The sequence below is a fragment of the Microtus oregoni genome, unplaced genomic scaffold, assembly GCF_018167655.1.
Source record: "Microtus oregoni isolate MIOR12 unplaced genomic scaffold, Mior012 000033F_ref0000390, whole genome shotgun sequence".
NCBI classification, from domain to species: Eukaryota; Metazoa; Chordata; class Mammalia; order Rodentia; family Cricetidae; genus Microtus; species Microtus oregoni.
The window spans coordinates 13,552,835-13,575,897 of NW_024543092.1; positions in this window are offsets into that span (position 1 = coordinate 13,552,835).

Below are 23,063 nucleotides of genomic sequence, written 5' to 3' on the forward strand. Positions count from 1 at the left end.
ACTGCGTGGTTTGGAGCTGCTTCAGCCTCCACAGGTCTAGCAATTCACTGCGCTGAAGCCTGAAGCGCTTTCCTGATGCTAGCTCTGCCTCACTCTGAAGTACAAGAAGCCAGGGTTAGTGTCTGGTTCACAGGAGAGCTTACAGCTGCAGTCTACAAAGACAGGGAAACACGAAGGAAAGATGGTGGAAGTGATGTGTGAATAACGTAAGTGGGTGCCTAGAGTTCCCTGTTGACACAACCTTGGTGATTCAAGACATGGGACCTACTATCTTACAGTGCTAAAAGCCAAAGTGCCTGATGAGTTGGCAGGCACACGCACACTGTGTGGAGACACTAGGGGCATCCGTGATCTTACTTGTGCATTTTCTGTGCATTGTTCTCTGTCTCTCTGACCCCGTTTCCTCTCGCTGTACCACCTTCTTTCCCTCTTCTCTGTCACATGACCTCTCCCTCTGACTTCTGGTCTTATGAAGGTCCTCATGATCACCCTGAATGCACTTGAATAATTCCAGACCATTTCAGCATCCTTCATTACATCACGGCTGTGACCTCTCTGCTTCTGTATAAAGTCACACAGCCACAAGTTAGGATGCTATTTGTTTTCAGCCCACCTACTGTCGGCTGTAGACTCCTCTTCACCCCAATTCTCACAGTTTGTAACACACACGTGTTTCTGCATAGCATAGTGTGAGTCCCTGGATCCCATCAAGCCTCAGAATGTGAGACAACGGCATTTCCTCCAGCAGTCCATTCCATTAATAGTATTAACAGAACTGAAACACAGCCTGCCCTAGATTCCCTCCCCGCCCCGCCATCCCCACTGCCTCACAGGTAAGTCACCATGCTTTATCATCTATCATCTTGGCCCTGCAGCATTTCCCAGACTCCACCCCTTCTGTCACGCCATCACCTCTGAACCCTGATATTGGCAGAACTGCACCCAGTCCCTAAACACTCTCCTACATCCCCTTGAATTCTCCAGTCACCCCTTATAATTCTCTGTGATATCTTTAACTACAGACTTATTGGTCCCCAAAAGATGATGATGGGGCCCCAAGTAGTATTTTCTGAAACATTTGGTGATATGAGATATTGATTTGAAAAAACAAAAACCTATCAGCAGAGATTGCCAGCCATGGTGCTTAACAAGAGGGGGGGGGGTTTTCAGTGATTATCACCTGTGTTACTTGCACCAGTTTTTAAGGGAATCCTACTAGTCTGCTAAAGTAAATTGTACAAAATATTACACAAATTATATTTGCAATCACAGAGGCCTGAGCTGCAGAAGGTAAATCAGGAAAGTGACTCGTGTCTCCTCAGCCTGGTCTGAATTCATCACTGCCACCAAGTGGCAAATACTGACATTGGCTCCAGAGAGCAGAGGATGCGGTACCCAAGGAAGGTTAAGAAGTACATCCCAGACCTGCATGTCCCAGCGATGGGATTCTGAGCATAATTAGCACGACTGTCGTACCAAAGCAAGAGCTGAGGGGGGAAAAGATATCAAACTACTTGGGAGTGACACCTTAGAAATAATTTCCCTCCTTTTCCAACTTAAAATTTTAACACAATGCCTTGTTTACTGGACCTCAAAGAAGATATGCTAACATATAAAGCTACTGTCAAAGTAACTTAAAATTGTGTCTTTAATAACTAAAACTTACTTTTCCATTTTAACCATACATCGTCGTCATTTATAACACCTCTATGCCATGGAGGTTTGAATAAGTGTGCTCCGTGCCCTGATCCAGTTAGCAACCGCTTCTGCTGGCTCAGGATACAGTTCCCTGCAGTCCAAGGTCAAGCCCACACTGGTGGGTACAGACATTCCATTTTGCCTCAGCGCTGGGTTTCCTAGCTGCAGGGATGTGAACTTCTCAGCAAGACTCTTGAGAAGCCAGAAAACAAATGTCTTTCTTTGAGATAAGAAATACAACACATCATAAATGTTCTGTGTCTGTTTCGGAGGAGGCTGAAGTCGGGGGCAGAAGAGAGAAAATGGGAGACATGGATATCTCTGACAGAAACCCAAAGAGTGAGGTACCCCCATCCACTCTGATGGTGTTTCTGTTAATGTTCCAGCTCTCACAGTGCGGCCATATGCCTCCTTCACCTGAAGAAATTCACACCCATCTCACATCCTTGCAAACCAAAGGATAAGATAAAAATGTTGTTTTTAAAGAAATTAAGATGCTGTTTTATTTGGTTAATTTTTATTTAATGTCTTATTCATTTTAGAGTATTTGAATGTCTTTATTACTATTATTCACATACCTGGCATTCGTTCCCAGCTTCCTTAAAACATACTTGGACAATGCAGCCTATATAATTTATGTTTGGCAAAAGAGATTGGCATGTTATTTTTCAAGTATTTACATGTTTATGTGTATGTGTGTGTACCTGCATGTACAGCATATGTATCACGTGCATGCAGGAGCTCATGGAGGTCAGAAGAAAGTATCAGATCCCTTTACAGACAGATGTGAGCTACCACATGTGGCTGGAAAGAGAACTCAGGTCCTCTGGAAGAGTAGCAAGTGTTCTTGACCACTGAGCCCTCTCTCCAGCCCTCTCTACACATTCCTATTGCCCAAACACCCTATTCATTATTTTTAAATATTTCACCAATATTTTTAGAAGGTTATGTTTCTATGTTATAAACAATGTATATGTATAATTTTATCTTTAAAATGTTGCCATTCCTCTTAAAAAGATCCTTTTTTTTTTAAATTTTCGAGGCAGGGTTTCTCCGTAGCTTCTGGTTCCTGTCCTGGAACTAGCTCTTGTAGACCAGGCTGGCCTCGAACTCACAGAGATCTGCCTGCCTCAAGATCCTTATTTTTAAAGGTCTATTTATATGTTATTTTTGTCTGTACATGTGTGTGCCTGTGTGAATTTGTGTGCACCACATGCATGCCAGAGTCCACAAAGGCCAGAATAAGCCTTCAGATCTCCTGGAGCTGGAATAGCAGGCAGTTCTTAGCTACCGTGTTGGTGCTGGAAACAGAGTCCAGGTCCTCTACAAGAGCAGCTAGTGCTCTTAACCATTGAGCCATCTCACCAGCTCCTGGATATTTATATCTGTCTACTTAATCTTTTGAATGCTGAAGAAAATATATTGAATTCTACGGCCTTTGAGTATTGTCAGTTTCCCTTCACACATCCAATGTAGGATGTTTTGAATGTTTTCCACACATAGGTTGAGTTCACAGTTTCTCTACACTATTATATCTCCAGTGTAGCTCACACCCCTGTCTTAATGCTTTTGCTTTAAAACTTACATCACTCGAAATAAGGATAGCCACTTCCTTTCTTCTTCCTGATTGTATAACTAATTGTCTCCCATATTTTTTATTTACCACTTCTAGTTATTTCTAGGTGTTTTTATTGCTTATAGTACAGAGTTTGATGCTCTATAGAAGCGCACTTTGGGACACCGAGTTTCGTCTGCTCTTGTTTGCAAACAGTCATGGTGCTTTGCTTCTGTGCTGTATTTCATACTTTCAGCTCTTTCTTACTCAAAACTGAACCAGTGAAGTCTGTGTAATCTGAGCTAGAGCCAGAAGGATGAATGACAGCATTTACACTGGAACTTTTTATAGAAAGAGTGTCTTCCCTGCTGGACTTGACAAGATATGAAATTAGTGCATCTGTGGCCACCTCCCTGCTCCAGCAGTAGAGCCAAACATAAGGAAAAAAATTGTTGTGAGGTAAAGAGGAACCACGTCCCATAGGACTTGTGGACATCTACACAATTCAGCTGAAATCAGAGATACATCTGCCTCTAGACTAATGTTGGTCAACAGAACTTCTTCCAATGATAGGTAGGCTTCATCACTGATGCTGTCCAATACAGTGACTGCGATTCCCATCACTTAGCAAGTACAAAAAAGGAGTTGGCCATGAGAGTACATTATGAAGGGATAGTAAATGCAAACCAAGATCAATATCTTGGCTAACTGCATAGAATTAGTGGCAATGGCAGAACTATCAATCAGGTCACATGGGAATCTATTCCTGTGTTCTAAATGTAGGAGCTGAGATGCCCAGTAATTTGCCAGCAAGGCAATAAACAGAAATTGAAAAATAAGTGTGTGGTGTATGCATCTCTAATCACTTTTTTCTGTTCTTCCATGTTTATATCCAATGGGGTCAAATATAAATTGCAGACTCTAGAGCTAAATTATCTCTAATTATGTCATCTCTAAACAGATTGCTTTTTTCGTGTTTTCTCTTGACACTAATGATCTAATTCTTGTCCAAGCAAATCCTTGACACATAGGAAACTGTTTAGAAGATCAACTGAATCTGATTGCTGCATCTTCATTCCTAATTTATATCAGACAATGATTCTCACATACAAAAAGGTAAGGCAGAACTGCCATTCTTCGTGAAGTAATTACAGATTAATTAGTCGCTCAAGAGTTGGGATTGACTATAATTAGATGATTAGACAATAATTCCCACAAATATGTCCAAATAGTAGGTTCCTAACAAGCCAGAAAATCCAACTAATAACAGGCCAGGCATTAGAATGTGTTGTTAGAGGTTGCTTATTTGTTTCCCAGCCACCCGGCAGCTCAGACCCAAAATAATCACAAAGAAACTATATTATTTAAAACACTGCTTGGCCCATTAGCTCTAACTTCTTATTGGCTAACACTTATATCTTAATTTAACCCATTTCTAGTAATATGTATTTTACCATGTGGCTGTGGCTTACCGGGTAAAGTTCTGTCCAGCATCTGTCTCTGGCAGGGCTACATGGCTTCTCCCTGACTCTGCTTCCTTTCTCCCAGCATTCAGTTTAGTTTTCCCTGCCTACCTAATTTCTGCTCTATTAACAGCAGTTTCTTTATTCACCAATGGTATTCACAGCATACAGAGGGGAATCCCACATCAAGAATGTACCTGAGACATACACATTGTCTCTCTCTCTCTCTCTCTCTCTCTCTCTCTGTGTGTGTGTGTGTGTGTATGTGTGTGTGTGTGTGTGTGTCAGTGTATCTGTGTGTCTGTGTGATATCCTGTTTTTGAGACAGTCTCTCAGTAGGATCCAAGACTTATAGATCAGGTTAGGGTATCTGGCCTGTAAGCCTCAGGGCGCAGGGATCAACTTGCCTCCTCCTTCCCAGCACTGGGATGACAAGGACAACCCATGTCCTAGTTGGGGTTTTTATTGCTGGAAGAGTTTGGTTTTGCATTTCCACATTGTAGTCTATCATTGAAGGAAGTCAGGACAGGGACCTGGAGGCAGGAGCTGACGCAGAGGCCATGGAGAGGTACTGCTTACTGGTTTGCTCAGTAGGCTTTCTTTTAGAACCCTGGACCACCACCTCAGAGATGGCTCCACCCACAATGGGCTGGGTCCTCCATAAATCACTGATTAAGAAAATGCTTTACAGCAAGGTGTTATGGAGGCATTTTCTCAGCTTAAGTTCCCTCCTTTCAGATGACTCTAGTTTCTGTCAAGATATCAGAAAGTTATCCAGCACATCCCTGACACCTAGTTTTAAGAATCACAGTAAGTCAGGCGGTGGTGGTGCAGGCCTTTAATCCCAGCATGCGGGAGGCAGAGGCAGGTGGATCTCTGAGTTTGAGGCCAGCCTGGTCTACAAAGTGAGTTCTGGGACACAGAGAGAAGCCCCGTCTCAACAACAACGAAAGCACAACTTTAGCCTTAGTTGGAAATCAAATAAACATATTGACTATAGCCCCAGAGCTTGGGAAACAGGGAGGACCCAGACATCCAGAAAGACGGAAATGGATGCTCAGACCCAAAGTCATTCCACTCGAGTTAATTGCTAGCAAATTCCAGAAATCTTAGAGAAAGTTTCTCTCTCCCAGTTATCAACATCCCAGCTAAGGGCCAGCCGATGTCTGATTTTCTACAGACTTGGCAGCTGCTCTAAGGTCTGAATTTTAAGAAGAAATAAAAAAAAAAAGATACCCAGCCCTTCCGGAAGGCTCCCTGCTTTCATCCGTGGAAGCTACTCTACTCTGGCATCCTGACAGCAAACGGGAAAGAGAGAAAGAAGCCAACCGCCATATGGCTAAACTCACAAAACACAGCCAAAGCACCACCACCAAGGGAGAGGCCAAACTTCTGTCTCCACCCAAGGGTGGAGGAGCCCAGCTAATGCACCCAGTCAACAGCAGATGGCCCTGGGGGAGGGTGGTCTAAGCAGCTTGTCTGGGATCCACAAGGCATCCGTCTCCTCCAGAGGAATTTACAAAGAAGGCCACTGCCTCCACGGGAAAGAAAATAAAGGGTATTATGAAAGTATGAGCCCAAACAAGACGATACGAATAGGGTCACAATCTGGACAACGCATCAGGCACAAACTACCGTAAAGCTGAAAGGGAGAGTTCAATATATTACATTTGGTAAGTCTCAGTTCCATCTATTTTTCTTTAAATAACAACGAGAGGGAGGAAAATCCTCTTGGAGAAAGTTTGATTCGGTGATGGAATCTGAGAAAGAGCAAAGGTGAGGGGTGGGGAGAAGAAAGAAACACTGAGTGCTGAGGGAGTCAGAGCTGGGGAGTCTGATGCACAATCAGAACATTGGTTAATAAAGAAAATGCTTTGGCCTATGACAGGGCAGAATAAAGCCAGGCAGGAAATCCAAACAGAGAGAGAGAGAGAGAGAGAGAGAGAGAGAGAGAGAGAGGGAGGGAGGGAAAGAGAGTAGGTGGAGCCAAAGAGATTCCATATAGCTGCCTAAAGAGAAAGATGCTAAAATTTTACTGGTAGGCCACAGCCTTGTGGTGATACATAGATTAATAGAAATAGGTTAATTTAAGATTTAAGAGCTATCTAGGAATACGCCTAAGCCATTGGCCAAACAGGGTTGTAATTAATATAGTTTTGTGTGATTATCTGGGGCTGGGCAGCCGGGAAACCAAAGCACAGTCTCCATTTACAAGATCCCATCTCACAAACCAACCAAATGAATGAAGAATGACTTTTGGAACTGGATTTGTAAGCAGAAAATGAGACACGATAGGTTAGGGTATAATTTTTAGATTTCTGTAGGCATCCTTCTTAATAACTAGGACTCAAAAGGTAGATCTGGGTAGCCATGGGCATTTCTTTAAGACTATGCTAGGGACCACCTATGTTCAGTTGAAAAAGCCAGAGGCTAGGTAGGCTTCAAGCTGTAGGGGTGAGACACAGCCACTCCCAGTTGCTCACAAGTGGTAGAAATAGCCAATGGGTCAGAGCATTCATCTTTTCAAAGAACCAAGAGACCATCTTGCTTTCTCTAAGGCATAATAGCAGGTTGCTGCCAACTGGTGTTTGAAGCTTTCCGAGATCATAGCTCTGACAGGTTAGGAGCACATAAAATGGAGTAGTGGTGAGCCTTCCTTAGAAGACATCAAGAAGAGAGACATTAGCATAAGACCAGAGGCGAGAATTAGAAAAGCACAGACTACCATTCATATCCACAGGAGCTCCTAGGCGCTGTAAAAGCCCCTGCTACTCCTACTCTGGATCTTTGAAGTAGGAAAGCACACATTTAATCCAGATCTTTGAAGCTAGGAAAAGACACACGTTTAATCCTGGTCTTGGAAAAGAAAGACACATGCCTTTAAACCTGGTCTCTAGGCAGGAAGACAAACCTTTAATCTGGGCCACACCTTCTGACCACCTATAAAAGAACGTGGAAGAAGAAAGCTTTTGCTCTTTGCCTGCCCGCCCTCACTTTGCTAGCCCATCCATTCCTCCACTGGCATTAGAGTCTAGTTCTTGAGTATACTAGCACATACTGAAGACCACCTGGGACATACAGCCTCATGGGCTGAACAAGAACTGGATTCTTGAACTTTCCGTTGACAACCAGCCATCGTTGGCATCGCTGGACTGCAGCCTGTAATTCATTCTAATAAATCCCCTGTCTGTACATATAGAGAGATTCATCTATAAGTTCTGTTATTCTAGAGAACCCTGACTAAGACACACAGTTTTGCAAAACATCTCACAGTTGTGAGGCTCATCCTGTCTTTTGTTGGAGGGTCCCAAACTACATTTGCACTCTGTGACAAAAATATGGATACATGGAGACACAGAGGCAGGGAGAGGCAGAAACCACTGTGGAGGGTTCTTCAGGGCTTCTGGCTGGTATTTGCACAGGATAACAAAATCATCTTGCCCTTCTACTTTTGACAGCAACTGTCACTGTGGCTTAATGCCAGGCTGCACTTTATTTTGTTTGCTTTGCTTTTTGGAATGCCTGAAACGAGAGCACCCACAGAATTTCTGGAATTTCCTTCAGGCCTTCTATGGAGGCAAAAGCCCTAAGTCTAAGGATAAAGTTAGCAAAGCAGAACCCTGGCTAAGTTCAACAAAGCAGTGATCCAAAAATATCCATAATAAACCTTGGTTTAGTTGCCAAGCCCTGAAGAACCAGTATTTTTTCAGCACGGTACAAAGAATCACCAAGTAGTATTTTCTAATTCAAGAGAAATACGTGAGAGAATCTCCTGTTAGAATATGCCAGACATTCTTCTTGCAGGCTGCCAGGAGGTATGAAGAAAGCTGGAGCCCACCTCAGGAGCTAGCAGGTCTCTCAACGCTGAAAAGCCTTTCAGACAACTGCCTGTTTGCTTCATGCCTCCCCTTAGAAACTGTAATGACATAAAAATCACAAGGAGAGCCCCTTCCTGACTCCCCGACCCTACCCTACTGGTTCCAGGATCTAGCTGCCTCCTAATCTGCCCCACTCAGAGCTCCAGTCCATCTGTTTTCCTAGACTCTAATGCACATAAGCAGCAAACCTTCTCGGACATGGCTCCCCATGCGAAACCTTCATCCTTAGTGTGGTCCAGTTTTCAGATATAAGACATTCAAAAACAGGTCTCAGTTCCTGGCCATTTGTGCAGAAGGAGTACGTTAGGAAGAAGGCCTGGGCGGGGGGGGGGGGGGGTCAGGGATGTGTATAGTCTGGAGATCTGTCCTGGGGACAAGAGACAAACTCCTCTCTGGAAAGATCGACAGTATTCATAGTTCCCATATAGGCTCTTCATCCATCTAAGGACTTTCCTCTGATTCACTTGGAGAAAAAAAACACAATCCTCCCCCAATTCAGCCACAATTCACCAGATCCTTGTACAGCGCCTGGGTGTGTCAGCTCCCCTTCGACGCCAGTCTTTCAACTCACTCAGGGTTCTCTGGAAAACAAGGCGCAAGACATGGCCTCAAATTCCAAATTAGAGTCTCGAGTCTGTCTCTTGAGAAAGAAACATCTAAATCTCCTAAATGGATCTCTCCACTAACAATCCCAAAAGCTCCCTGCGGAGCGGCTTCAACCCCCTTCCAGATTACATCAGAACACAGAGCCATACCACAGATTGTCAGTATTTTGCCCTCCTTGGTCCCAGGTCTCAAACAGGGCACATGGTTTCCTCCACCTTACCTTGACCACATCACATTCTGAGAACCCAGTGGAAACGAAAATCCCTGGAAGACCCAAAGCAAGACTCTCCCTTGGAAATGTCCCTTTTGAGATAGCACTGAGGTATCAAGGCTTAAGTCTGCCAAGGACAAAAAAAATTCCTCCAAATAAATGTGATAATTATCAAACCACTGAAGGTAAATTCAGCCTGCTCGGAAAAGAATATTTAGATGTGTGTTTCTCATGGGAGCAGCTGCCCCGTGTATACTCTGGATCTTTCCATTTGTCTCTTCACATCCACTCTGCACGCCCTGCTCCCCTCACACCCAGGTGCTTCAGACACCAGCTTAGGCCCTTCCTGGGTTCTGTCATCAACAGCGCTCCCTGTTCTCTGAACCTGTGTCCTGATAATGTGTGGCAATCCCCGCTCACTGACGGTGATGTCCACTCAAGACCACACCTCCCAGCAGAGTGCCTGTGTTCCTATTACTGTATGTTCTTTGGGTTCCAGAATCCTCCTCCTCCCAGCCCACCTCTTCAGTTCTAGCAGGCAGCCTTTGCCGGGGCTTCCACACCCTATGGAACCTCTGTGTCCACCTACATGGTTGTAAATAACTCACCCGCAAGGTCAATTGCTGAGTCTTTAACAGTACTGTCTCACACAAGAGTTGTGACTTGTGACATGTGACCCCCCTCCCTTTTTTAAGCCTTCACTTCAGTGGAGCAACACTTCTTTTTAATAAGTGAGAAATAAACCACAAGAGAGTAAGTTAACCCTGAGGTCTACAACCTCATAAAACTAATAAAATAACAGGCATTTTGCTACAAATGAGAACTGAAGAAAGGTGTTTAGTTATCTAGATTATTACATTATTTAAATGAGGCAATGGGAAAGGAATGTTAAGAAAAACAGGAACAAAAGTCAAGTCCATGGTCCATGATAACCTCAGATTGCTACATGTCCTGGCAAGGGAACAACCCACAACTCATAGGAATGTGTGCACGGAACAAGTTTGCTTTTAATAAGACTTAAGACAAAGTCTTGTAAAGTAGAAACACACACTTATACATACCTACACACACATCACACATACACATCACAAAAAAACACATATACGTATCACACATATACACATCACACACATCACACATATACATCACATACATGCACACACACACATCACACACATACACATCTCACATACATACACACACATCACACATACACATCACACATGCCTCTCACACACACACACACATCACACATGCACATCACACACATCACACATGCACATGCACACACACACATCACACATGCACATCACACACATCACACATGCACATGCACACACATCACACACATCACACATGCACATGCACACACACATCACACACATACACATCTCACATACATACACACACATCACACATACACATCACACACATGCCTCTCACACACACACACACATCACACATGCCTCACACACACACACACATCACACACACACACACATCACTCACACATACACATCACAAACACATCACACACATGCACGGTTGTTTTTAATAATTAGGCCTTACTTAATTATAGATTAATTCTATAATCAGATATTTTCTGCATTAAGATCCGAGATAAGTAGTCATTAATAAAACTGCTCAAGAGAGTATACAACTCAATTGTTACAGGATAGCCCCATCTTTGCTGTCCTTTTAGGAATTCCTAAATTAGCTTTCCTGGCAGCAGAGGAGACTGAGAGGCTCCCAGAGAGGTAAAGCAAGTGTTCTTTCCTGCAGTTCTGTTAGCTTATGCCCTTGTGATACATGACACTGCCGTTGGCTGTGTGTGGTACAACACCACAGACCTCCAGAACTTGCCTAATCTACCTAGTGTGACTCCCACATGTCCCTTCCCTCTGTCTTTGGCAGCCTCCCTCTCTTCCTTGATCCTCTGACTATGACAAATGTAGGCACCTCAAATACTGTTGCCGAACTTCTTTGCTTTCTATGACTGTGTTAAACACTACAACCAAAAGGAGAAAAGAGCTCATTTGGCTTACATGTCCAACCACACTCCATCACCAAGAGAGTCAGGAACAGAGGTGGGAACTGTGGAGGGGAGCTGCTTACTGGCTTGCGTCCCATGGCTTGTTCAGCCTGCTTTCTTACAGTACCCAGGACCACCAGTCCAGGGATGGTACCTCCCCCATCAGTCATCAGTCAGGAATAAATATCCCATATACATGCTAACAGGACCATTCTTCTACCCTGGGTGACACTAGTTTGTGTGTAGTTCACAAAATGAACCATCACAGAAATCCTAAATGGCTGTGACTCACCTCACTTAACACAATGAGCCCAAGGTTCATTCACACTCCTGTATATCACAGTTTCTTCGGTTGTTTTTTTCTTTTTGATTTTGTTGTTGTTTTGTTGGTCGGTTGGTTGTTGTTTTTTGTTTTTGTAGTATTTTCCACTGGAATATCTCTTTTGTTATACATACATTTTCTTTATCCATTTGCTGTTGACAGACTTCCATGTTTTGTCTGTAGCTGGGCTACTGTGAATTGTGTGGCAGTGAACAAGAGAATGCTAACATCTCTTCAGGATTAAATCTTCTCAGTAAATTCCCGTAGTGGTATTTCCTGGGTCCAACAGAAGCTCCTCCGCTTGTAAAATTTGAAGGCCTTCTACACTGTTTTCCGTAGAGCCTGCCTAATTTGCTTTCTCATCATAGCATGCAGGCATTCCGATTTCTCCACATCCTCATCTCCAGCTGTGGTCATCTGTCTCTGAAAAAAAAAGCCATCCTGACAAGTGTGAGTCAGTCTCTCTCTCTCTCTCTCTCTCTCTCTCTCTCTCTCTCTCTCTCTCTGAGTTTTGGCCTTTCCATGGAACTACTGGTAGTGGAGAAATGTCTATTCATGTCCTTAGCCCATTTTTAAGCCAGATTGTTTGTTATTGAGTTACTACAGTTTCCTATATATTCAGGAATATTGCTTCTCCTGTTCTATAAGTTACCAGTTATTTACATTAATGTTCACAGGCATCTTAGTTGGTGGAATTCCACTTACTTTTGGTGTCTTGCCCTTGCTGTCATATCCATGAAATCACTGCCAAGAACAATGTCAAGAAGTCTTTCCTCTGATTTTCTCCTGGAAGTTCTGGAGTTTAATGTCTCACATTTAAGTCTTCAGTACATTTTCAATTGGCTTTTTTGTTGGTATAGACAAGGGTTCAGTACTTATTTTTCTATGTGGTTATCCTGTTTTCCTGACATGATGTATTTTTAAAAAAAGATAACTCTTAGATCTTAAACTAACCCATAATTTTTGTCTGTGTTAGCCATGTGGCTTGGTACCTTTTATCAGTGATGCATTCTCATCTTGCTTTCTCTGTGTCTGGGTGATGACAGCAGAATGAGCCTTTCCTCTTCCCAGAATTTTCCTATTCTGGTCACTGCACCTATACTTCCTGCCTGGCTACTGGCCAATCATTAAACCGATGCAATTGACAAATCTTTACAGGGTACAAGACCATTGTCCCACAGTAGATGAACAAATACACACACACACACACACACACACACACACACACACGCTGATTTTTAACCTAGATCTAGAACATAACAGATCAGTCACACATCTCCTGTGCTTCCTCCCATTCCTTTGGCTTCACCCATGTCTCATCTCTTCAGTCATCTGCCATGTCACAGCCCCTCCCCCCCACACATCTGACCATCACACTGAACAGGCTATCCAGGTGCCCTGTCCAGGAGTCATTAGGATGGGCCATTTTCTTGACTGTCAACTATAAAGCCAAGTCAGTCAGCTGTGATCTCGAGTTTCTAGCTTCTTCTATTGTTTGGATAAAAGGCTACCTTACTGGGCATAGCCATGGGCATTGAAAAGCCATTACAGCAGCTAAGACGCATGTATAAGTACACAGATATTAAGTTCCCTTGAGAAAACTCGCCAGTGGGAGGCCAAACCTGGGAAACCTCCAGAGAACACAACACTTCCTCTTCTGATATCAATCACATGGACCACTCTGTAACTTCCCACAGAAGTCCCACTCAGTAGGACACAGTTCAGTCTCTATGAGGTCTGTTTTGAAGTAGTAGCCAACAGAGCTGTGTATTACCTTATATATTAACGTGTTAGGGCTACCATGATGTAGTGCCACAGACTGGGTACCTTAACTGAAGAAATTGATTTGCTGACAATTCTAAGGCTAGAAGTGAATCCAGGTATCTGTGGGGTTCCAGTGTTCTGGGATTTCTCATCTCCACTTGTATTTGGCTAGTCTCCCCTATTTGTCTTTATGTGGTCTTTACTCTGTGGAGGCTTACAGCTGTGCTCAAATGAATTCTTACTAGAGCAATAGTTTTTTTGGATTGAGCTGACAATAATGACTTGATTTCGACTTAAGCACCTCTTTAAAGACCCAACTTCCAACCACAGATTCACCCAGAGTGACTGGGTAAGACATCAGCCTTCAATTCAGCCCACAACATGCTGTCTCACTGCGTCTGTTCTTTGGCTTCTTTTCATCTCTCATCCGAGGTGCCCTGGGGTTGAATCTTCAAAATAAAGAAAACATCAATGGTTCTGTCCCTGACGCTGGTTTGTCTTTAAGAAGGTGGTGTGTGTATGATGTAATTGCTTGTTCCATACCTGTGGACCTCATCCTTTGCTGCATTCTCAGCAAACATAACCTTCCTACTAAGGGTAGCCTTTCATTAATATGCCATATATAAATAATCTATTTGTCAGTTTTGAAAGTTTAGAGGACATTGTAGTTTATCACCTTCTGGTGCTAGTGCTTAATTTTCCATTCCTTGCACTGTTGACACAATCCATCTCTTTGGTGTATGACAGCATTCCTTTCCCTCCCCTGTAGACTATTTTATTAAGGCTATGCCACAAGGTAAACGGTCCTTTGTTAATGGACACTGGTTTGTGCTTTACAAGCTAAGTTAAATGGCCAAAGAGCTCAGAGCTCCCGGGGACTGTATGTTATAGATACTGCATGCTAAGAAGGCAGACCTCAGAAAAAATGAACCTCTCTGACAGTCTGAGTAGAAGAAGCAGCAGGAAAAGTGAAGGTCCCTGTTGTTAGCCTCATTGATGGTACTAAATGGAGAGCAGATGGAAGCCTGACCCCAACCCCCAAGGGTCATTTAAACCCCAAAGAGACCTTCAGCAGGGTAACTTAGGAGCACCTGCCTCTCTCCCAGGGTGATTAGAGGGTGCACTCTCAGCTGGGGATGGAGCAGACTGATATATCAGCATCCATGGTGGGGAAGCCTCATTCTTTCTCACCCCTGGAAGCAGCAAAATGGGGTCTAAGCTTTATGCTTGTTTGGACTGAATTATCCTAGGAAACATGGTTTTACTGGTAGCCAAAAGGCATTGCAAGAGCTCCATTTTATTTTTAGGAGACCAGTTTGCAGATCATTTGGGGCTGGAGAGGGGTGAATGGTGAAGAGTACTGGCTGCTCTTAGAGAGGACGTAGGTTCCGTTCTCAGCATCTATGACAGCTCAAAACCATCTGTCATTCCAGTTCCGGGGATTCGATGCCCTCTTCTGGCTTCCGCAGGTACTGCACACATACGGTGAACAGACTTAAAGGCTTAAAGGTGAACTACTTAACTCATTCTGTAGCCCAAGCTGGCCTTGAACTCTCAGAGATCCACCTGCCTCTGCCAACTGAGTGTTGGCATTAAAGTGGCATTAAAGGTGTGTGCTACCACTGCCTGGCTTCATCTATTTTCCTAAAATCGCTTTTGATGCAAAGAGGTAGTTGCATCCTCACTTTAGGGTAATTGAATGAAGAATATTTTCTGTTACAGTGATCCATTTTATTATAGTAATATATAGCTATATATATGAATGTAAAAATACTTCCCTATATGAGGGTAATAAAGAATACATCAACTTTGAAATGGGGATGTAAATCTAAGAATAAATAATAATAGGAATTTAAGATTAGTTAGATTGGGCTAAACAGTGGTGGTGCACACCTTTAATTTCAGCAGTTGGGAGACAGAGGCAGGCAGATCTCTGAGTTTGAGGCCAGCCTGCTCTACAGAGTGAGTTCCAGAACAGTCAGGGCTGTTAAACAGAGAAACCCTGTCACAATCCCTCCACCAAAAAAAGATTAGCTAGACTCGAATGACAATGAAAATATTGCCTTGGGAAATAGGGCAAAAGTTAACAGTTCAAGGAAAATGTATAGTCTTGACCATTATTTTTAAAAACACATAATATGAAGTAAGTACTCAAGTAGAGAAGCACAGAAGACATCATTGATCTTACCAACATCCCTTTCTCATACTTCTGTGCAGATACAGATACTCATTGCTGAGGCAGGGGGATTGCATGACTTTTCCCACATCCCCTCCCACATGCTCCAAATCAGACAAACTATAAGACAGGAGCAACCCAAACCCTGTCTTCATGTTAGAAAAAGGCCACTGTGGAGTGTCACCCATCTTGAAACATCCATGTTGACTCTGAATGAGGAATATAAAAATTTTCAACGGGGGGGGGGGGGGGGAGGGCTGACATTTTGAAACCATTTGTTATAGCATGAACCAGATATGAGGGAAAAAGAAGGAAGAGGAACGAGGGTGACTATTGTCACCAAAGGAAGTAGAAAAGAGGAGAAAATAAAAAAGTAGAAATTAGTGAAACACAAAACAATAGAAAGGCCCAGAAAAGGGGGCTCTTCCCAGACCTTTAGGAAAGCCTTTTAAGGCATTGCCTATCCTGTCCCAAGTCCTCTTGGCAAGCACATTTACCTCTCCCCATGTGGTTCAAACCTATCAAGAGCCTGCAGATAGCAAGCTCTATGGGATGCATTGCTTGTTTATTCCTACATTTGCCCAGGAAATCTTCCACCACCCTAGAAACACCTCCCAGGGGATGGCATGGGCACCACCAGGGTAACCTGGAAGTCTCAAATTGGAGAAATCCTACGATTTCCTTAGCTGCCTCACAAATCCACCAAGCTTAAAGAACAGAGAAGGAGGCCAGAAGCCAAGAACCACAGGTGCAAAGTTCAGGGGAAGGAAGACTCCCAGGATGAGAGCAAAGCTTCCAGCAAAGCCCTGGGAGAACCTTCTCCACGCAGGGAAAAGAGCAGCACAGAGTTCCAAGTAGCACGCACGTTTCTCCACTGCCAAGAATAGAATTCAATCTCAGTCCGCATGAAATGAGCGAGGAGCCATCTCCATTCTCAGCTAATTCTACAAGAGCAGCTTCTGATAACAACACTCCAGAGCATTAACTGGGGAAAAACAACTAGGAGGAGACCTGGCGACAATCAACATCGTTAAACACGACTTGCAAGCGCGTCTGTCTAATTGTCTTCCTTCTCATTTTCTTTTCCTTCGTTGGATTGCCTCACAGCTTAACCTCTTCTGCTGTTTGCCGCCTTTTCTAGAGTGTAGAGCTCACGGGTATAGACTTTCAATGGCTTATAACCAGAAGTACGCTAGCGCTATTCAGAGTCCAGTGCAGCAACGAGCAGTCTTAGACAACTTCAACGCTGTAGTTTGGTGCTCCCAGGAATGCTTCATATAGAGCCAACAAGCCTTGAGGGTGTTTGTAAATTGTGTGTGTGTTACACATGTGCACAGAAGCGCTTGGAGGTGGGACAGAGGGGACCTATGGAGGTCAGAGGGTAACTTTTTGGAGTTGGTGCTCTCCTTCCACCTTTATTGGGTTCTGGGGCTCAGATCCGGGTTGTCGGGTTTGTGTAGCACACGCCTTCACCCACCAGCTCTAAGGCCTTGTGTGTGTGTGTTGGGGGGGGGTGTATACTTGTATTTGTTGGGTCAAAATGACCCTACTTCAAGGTTCAGATTAAGGGTGAATCTGCACGTTAGACTAAGGATTTCAGGAAAACACATCAGCTAAATTTAACTAGTCAAATCAGAACTAATACACACAGCAAATCTCACACCCTGGCATTTGCATTCATGTTGTCCCGCTGAACGCTCCCTCCAGGGCCGCATCCTCAGCATTCCTTCAGTAAGGGAAATCCGAACGTGGCGGAGTCATGCTTTGAAGTGAAATGCGGTACTAGGAAGGCCATTAGCCTTAATCTTCTCCCCTCACTTCAGTGCCTGAGGAGCAAAAGGGAACATTAAGCCTTGGCTTTAATTCCTTCTTGAAAGTCCTAATGCCTGATCTAAATGTCGGCTGATTCTTGCTGATCTTTGATATGTCCATAAGCAGGAGCGCAGAAAGTGTCACGATGTCACCCTTGCCTTCCCTGGTTAGTAGAGACAGACTGGCAGTGGCAGATCCGGACTGGAAAAGAGTAAGATCAGACCTGGGGCAGGGGAGTCCTCGCCAGTGCTCAGCAATCTCCACTAATCTCCACTAATCTGTGTATCACCACGTGGCAGTGGTTTACCAGGTAAAGTTCATCCGGCTCCAGCGGGCTACATGGCTTCTCTCTCACTCTTCCTCCTTTCTCCCAGCATTCTGTTTAGTTTTCCCTGCCTACCTCTATTTCCTGCACAGACCCAAGACACAAGACAGTTTTTTTTTTTTTATTAACCAATGGTATCCACAGCATACACAGGGGAATCCTATATCAGGCATTTGTAATTTATTAGGCTGCATTGTATAAAGTGTGGACAGTATCCCTGAAATATGATCAAATACCCAGCAGGTCATCTGGTTCTGCCTAACATAATGGGGCACAAATGAAGCCCTCTAGCAAGGAAGGGACAGAAAAAGTTACCATAAAAAAAAAAAAGACAGCCATATCCCTGCCCCAGTCCAGTGGTACAGGTAATTAAACTGAGGTATAGGCAGTCGTCATTTGCACAAACCCTTCCAGAGCCAACAGAAGGGCCTCGGCATATGCACTAAGTTTCTGACTGTTCTATCGGTGTGGTTGCAACTGCACATGCCCAGATTCTTGCACATCCCAGTGCTTAGCAAACCAAACCAAAGAACACAGACTGACAGTCATCCTTCACTTCCTGTATTGTTCTTGTGGTTTCTTCCCCCCTTTGCCTTTCTACATTATTCCTTTAAAAAAAATTAAAAACAAACCACAAAGACAAGTTGGGGTACCACTGTGAAACAGAGATGGGTAGCAAAGTGATAACCGTCTCCAGAGCTGAGAAGCAGGCTCGGATTTGCTTTGGTTCATCTATAACTGATGCAGGAATTTGGTGGGTGGAGGAGAGAAACTGAGGATAAGCCAAGTCCACAGAGTGAACAGAACTCCAGTGTTCAGAGTGTGTCCAGTCATAGACTGTCATCCTTCCGTGGGTTCTGATTCAGCCAAGCATCCGAGTGACAAAGATATGCACCAGTGACAACCACCAGCCAAGCCACAGACTCCACGGCAGCCTCTGACAGTGGACAAGGCTATTATTTTGTGGGTTATAGACAAAACGGTGAGTAATTCCCTGCTGGCTGGCCCTGAATGCTTCATTTACTAGAGGCTGAGATGAGAAAGCACTGTTGTTACCGCAAGGCAAGAGTCAGCATCGAGATGCTCCTGAAAGGGCCTTACAGGCAGTCGCGTGACCAGAGAAAGCTCAGGCAGTAGACTCTAGTCTCCCTTCCACATTGAAGGTAACTGTGAGATGGAGATAAACAACTTGTTTCAAGCCCAAGGTCTGTAAGTGGCATGAGATAGTCTGACAAAAGCCAATTCCTCAACTATTTCTGGTTTCTCAATGTCAATTTCCAAAGGTCAGAGCTTCCGACATCCATGCTAATTCCCTAAGCCTCTCCTCTTTCATCCGGGCACAGCTTCACTTGGGGAAATGGAATTGCAGCTCTTAAAAAGAGCCTGCCATTCACAAAATTAAAAGAATAATTTCTTACTTCACAGATGATATTGCTTCATAGTAAACTTAATTTTAAAGCTTTGATGCTATTTAAATCATCAAAATGTTCCAACCAAGATATTTCAAAATGGCAAAGAAATAGCAAAGTTAAAATTATAAACCCATTTAACATGTGTACTCGGTAGAATGACATTCCTCTCCTTTTAAGTATTTTAAGTATTTTTTTTCTCCTTTATATCAATCTTTCACAAACACATCTATACTTACAATGTTCCAGACGGGGGGGGGGGGGGAGCAGTCAGGAGGGATGAGGTTCTCACTACCTCAATGTGTCAGGGCTTTCTGTCTTTTCTAGCTTTGTAAAATCCCTTGAAGTCTCTCAGTCTTCTCCCATGACTTCAGTTGCGCAATCACTCAAAGAAACATGACACTCGGGAAGGGAGGGCTCCCTCAAAACAAGCCTGAAGTGCTGGCTCGGATGTTGTCTTCCTCAAAACAAGTAGGGCCAACACATTCAACAAGAATGCATGATTGGCACCCACTTTCCATAATGCATCACCTCTCATGTTCTCATCCATGAGGTCAGTCATCAGTGATCAGCATATGCACACAGGATCCATTCAAACGATGAGCTTCCGAAACAGAGCCGTGACCTTTTAGAATATGCTCAGGCAGATAAGAATACAGTCTGAACCCAGATCTTAGGAGACCTACACCGTATGCATGCATTCCTAAGGGGAGCCCCAAAGGTTTTCAAGGACTATATCATATGCAGCCTCTTGCGTATATGGCATTATTTTGCTAGTTTCCAAACAGAATTTAATCTCTGTCCTCCAAATAGGTGAGCCTTGGGTCATTATTTGAGAAAGAATGTAGCAGAAAACGTTTCCTCTACAGGGATGGAGAAATGCAGAGCGATAGAAATCAGGATAAATTACACTGCCGAGAACTGGAGAAAAACAAGGCTCTTTGGCAAACCTCAGCGTGACTTCATCCTTCCCTTTATTCCCTTTAATTTCACACTAAGCATTCTTTTGTGACGTCAGCCCACTTCTAAAAATACTTCAAATCCCAAATAAACAGAAGCCCTTTGAAATAGAAATCAAGATCTTTCCAGATATTATGATGGTAATTTCTAAGAAAAAAGATGGGCAAATTCTATAGTCTATAAGTTACAGAATCCATTTTGTAAGCCCTTCTAGGTCACCAATCTTGTGCTGGGTTCTTCTAGGCCTGGTTCATCACACTGGCCTTACATGTCCTTGAAGACACATTGGAAAAGTCAGGTTTAAGGTATTATTCAAGTTAATCTTTAATCAAAAGATTTTAAAATGTTCCTCTTCTAGCTGCTAAGTATGCAACACACAGGTAGAATATCCCCACGTTCCCTCTCAAACTACACTGAAGCCTTAAGCTCCATTAGGAACATGCTAGAAGATGAGTCTTTGAGGTCAGCCCTTAAAACTGCCCTTGTAAGAAGCTTAGTGTACGCTCTTTCCTCTTCTCTCCTTCTCCCTCCCTCCTCTTGCTCTCTCTCTCTCCTCACTCCTTTTCTGTCTCCTTTCCCCTCCCCTTCTTTCTTCTTCTCCCCACTTCTTGCTTTCTCTTTCCTCTCATTCCTTTTTACCCACCCATCCCCAAAAAGGCTGTGTGCAAAGCAGAACCGAACCAGTCAGCACCTTGGCCTTGACATCTGATTCTATACTTGGTTATGCAAAGATCAACCTAAGACATAGGGTAACTCCCAAAGTGAATATCAAAACCATTGGCCAAGCTAGAGAGTGGCTGTACCAAAAGCATATGAATTCCTTTGAAGGTGGTCACTCCCATGTAATCTCCAAGGAAATGGCTTGGTTCACCTCACCCGAAAGGAATGGGGCAGTTTATTAACGGCTACAAGAGAATATGAACCAGTTATCTGTGCTAATGAGATGTATACACAACAGGAGAAAACATCTAAGCTAGGCCCACATCTCTACCAAGTGCACCCTGGGCTGGAAAAGGGAAGCAAGAAGTTTCTCCATTTGCTGGCAATATTCGAACTTTAAACAAAGGTATTTACTCCCTCAGACTCTTGGGGTGAAAGAGTGTGTCTATATAAACAGATCAGGGGGACTGTGGAAGATAATGGAAATAAAAATTGGGGGTGTTAAAACACATTATTTTAGGGAATGAAATAAAAACAAACCAAAAGCACACAAAATAAATGATAGTTTGGATTGAGAAAGTGAACACAAAACAGCAGAAAGAAAATGGACAAATACATCAACTGAAACACTAAATACCAACACAGGACTTCCTTTGAAGCATTTGCTCTGAAATGGGTGGTGCTGCCCCCTAGGGGCAGTCTTCCTAAACAGACGTGTTAATGCGAGTCTATTTGTGTTTACCAGGTGGGATCCTGAATGCTGCAGGCAAGCACTCAGCAGACTGGGTCCTCCACAATAGAGACTTAGCCCCACAACATAACTTTCAGTTGCCTTCTACTCATTTCATTGCAAATCCGGTTCACAATCAACTGAGTCCGTAACTTCAATTGTCTTTGCCAACACATAGAGGACTTTTAGCTCAGGCTTAACGTGTTTGGGGTTTTTCAGGAAATCATTCTATAAATTGAAGTATGTTTGGAGAAGAGATTTTGCTTTTGTTTCCACAGGAACTGAAAGGCTGTGGATGCATTCTCGGTTAAGAAAAATAAGATTTGATGGAGGAAGACACCCTGAAAAGTCTCCAATGGGAATGGATGGTCCAGATGATCCAACATTTCAGAGCACCTCTGTTGCAGATTCTTCTGAGTTCTGCATCCAGAACAGCTTCAAGGCTGCTGGCTGAGATGATCTAGCTTCACAGAATACTCTAGTCAAGACTGGAGCATAATCCTAATTTTTTTTTGGTCCCCATAAGATTACCAGCGCCCCCAATCAGCAGGAAGTAGCCTAGAAAACTACACCCACATTCCCAAAAACATGGATTATGGATGTTTGTCTTTGTTTAGCATGTTGGATACAAGTTGTTATAGATAATGGTCAGGGGGAAAAAACCTAAACAAAGGAGATTAGATTCAGGGCTCTTGTTTTGAAAAGACAAAAGGGGAAAGACTATGGGATAATGCTTTTTTAAAATTTTTGTTAAAATTCGCCACTCATATTGGTTTAATAAACTGAGAATGGGACCCAGGTCCTCTAAGGGAGCAGCCAGTACTCTTAAATGTTGAGCCATCTCTCCAGGTCCCATGATCATGCCTTTATACTATGTATGTATGTATGTATGTATGTATGTATGATGTATGTATGTATACCATGTGCTATTTGATTATAACAATATAGTCATGGTAGAGCCTTTACATATTGAAATTTCATTTGCATCTTATTTACATAAATATCCAGCTCTGACATCTTATCAAGTGTACCTGCCAAATGCTTTTACATGTGTATCTTTTTATCATCCATGATTTTCATTTGGCGGTTGCAATGATGCCATTATACAAGCAGGACACTGAGAAAACCACCTCTGAATCAACACAGCAAAGCTGCCAAGAAAACCACCTCTGAATCAACACAGCAAAGCTCACAGGAACCGAGACTGAAGCAGCAGGCACAGCGCCAACACACGTGTGCACCAGGACTTCTGCAAATGTAAAATGGCTTCAGTTTAGTGTTTTTATGGGACTCCTGAGTGTGCAAAGGAGTGAGGCTCCGATCCTTGGACCTTCTTTTGAGCTCTTTTCTGGCAGAAGCCAGGCCTGACTTCACACCTCCAACCTGCAGCTCAGAACCCTGCTGGAGCTGGACCCTGGCACTTCTCTTTCTGTTGGTTTGTCTTGTCCAACTTTGATGTGAT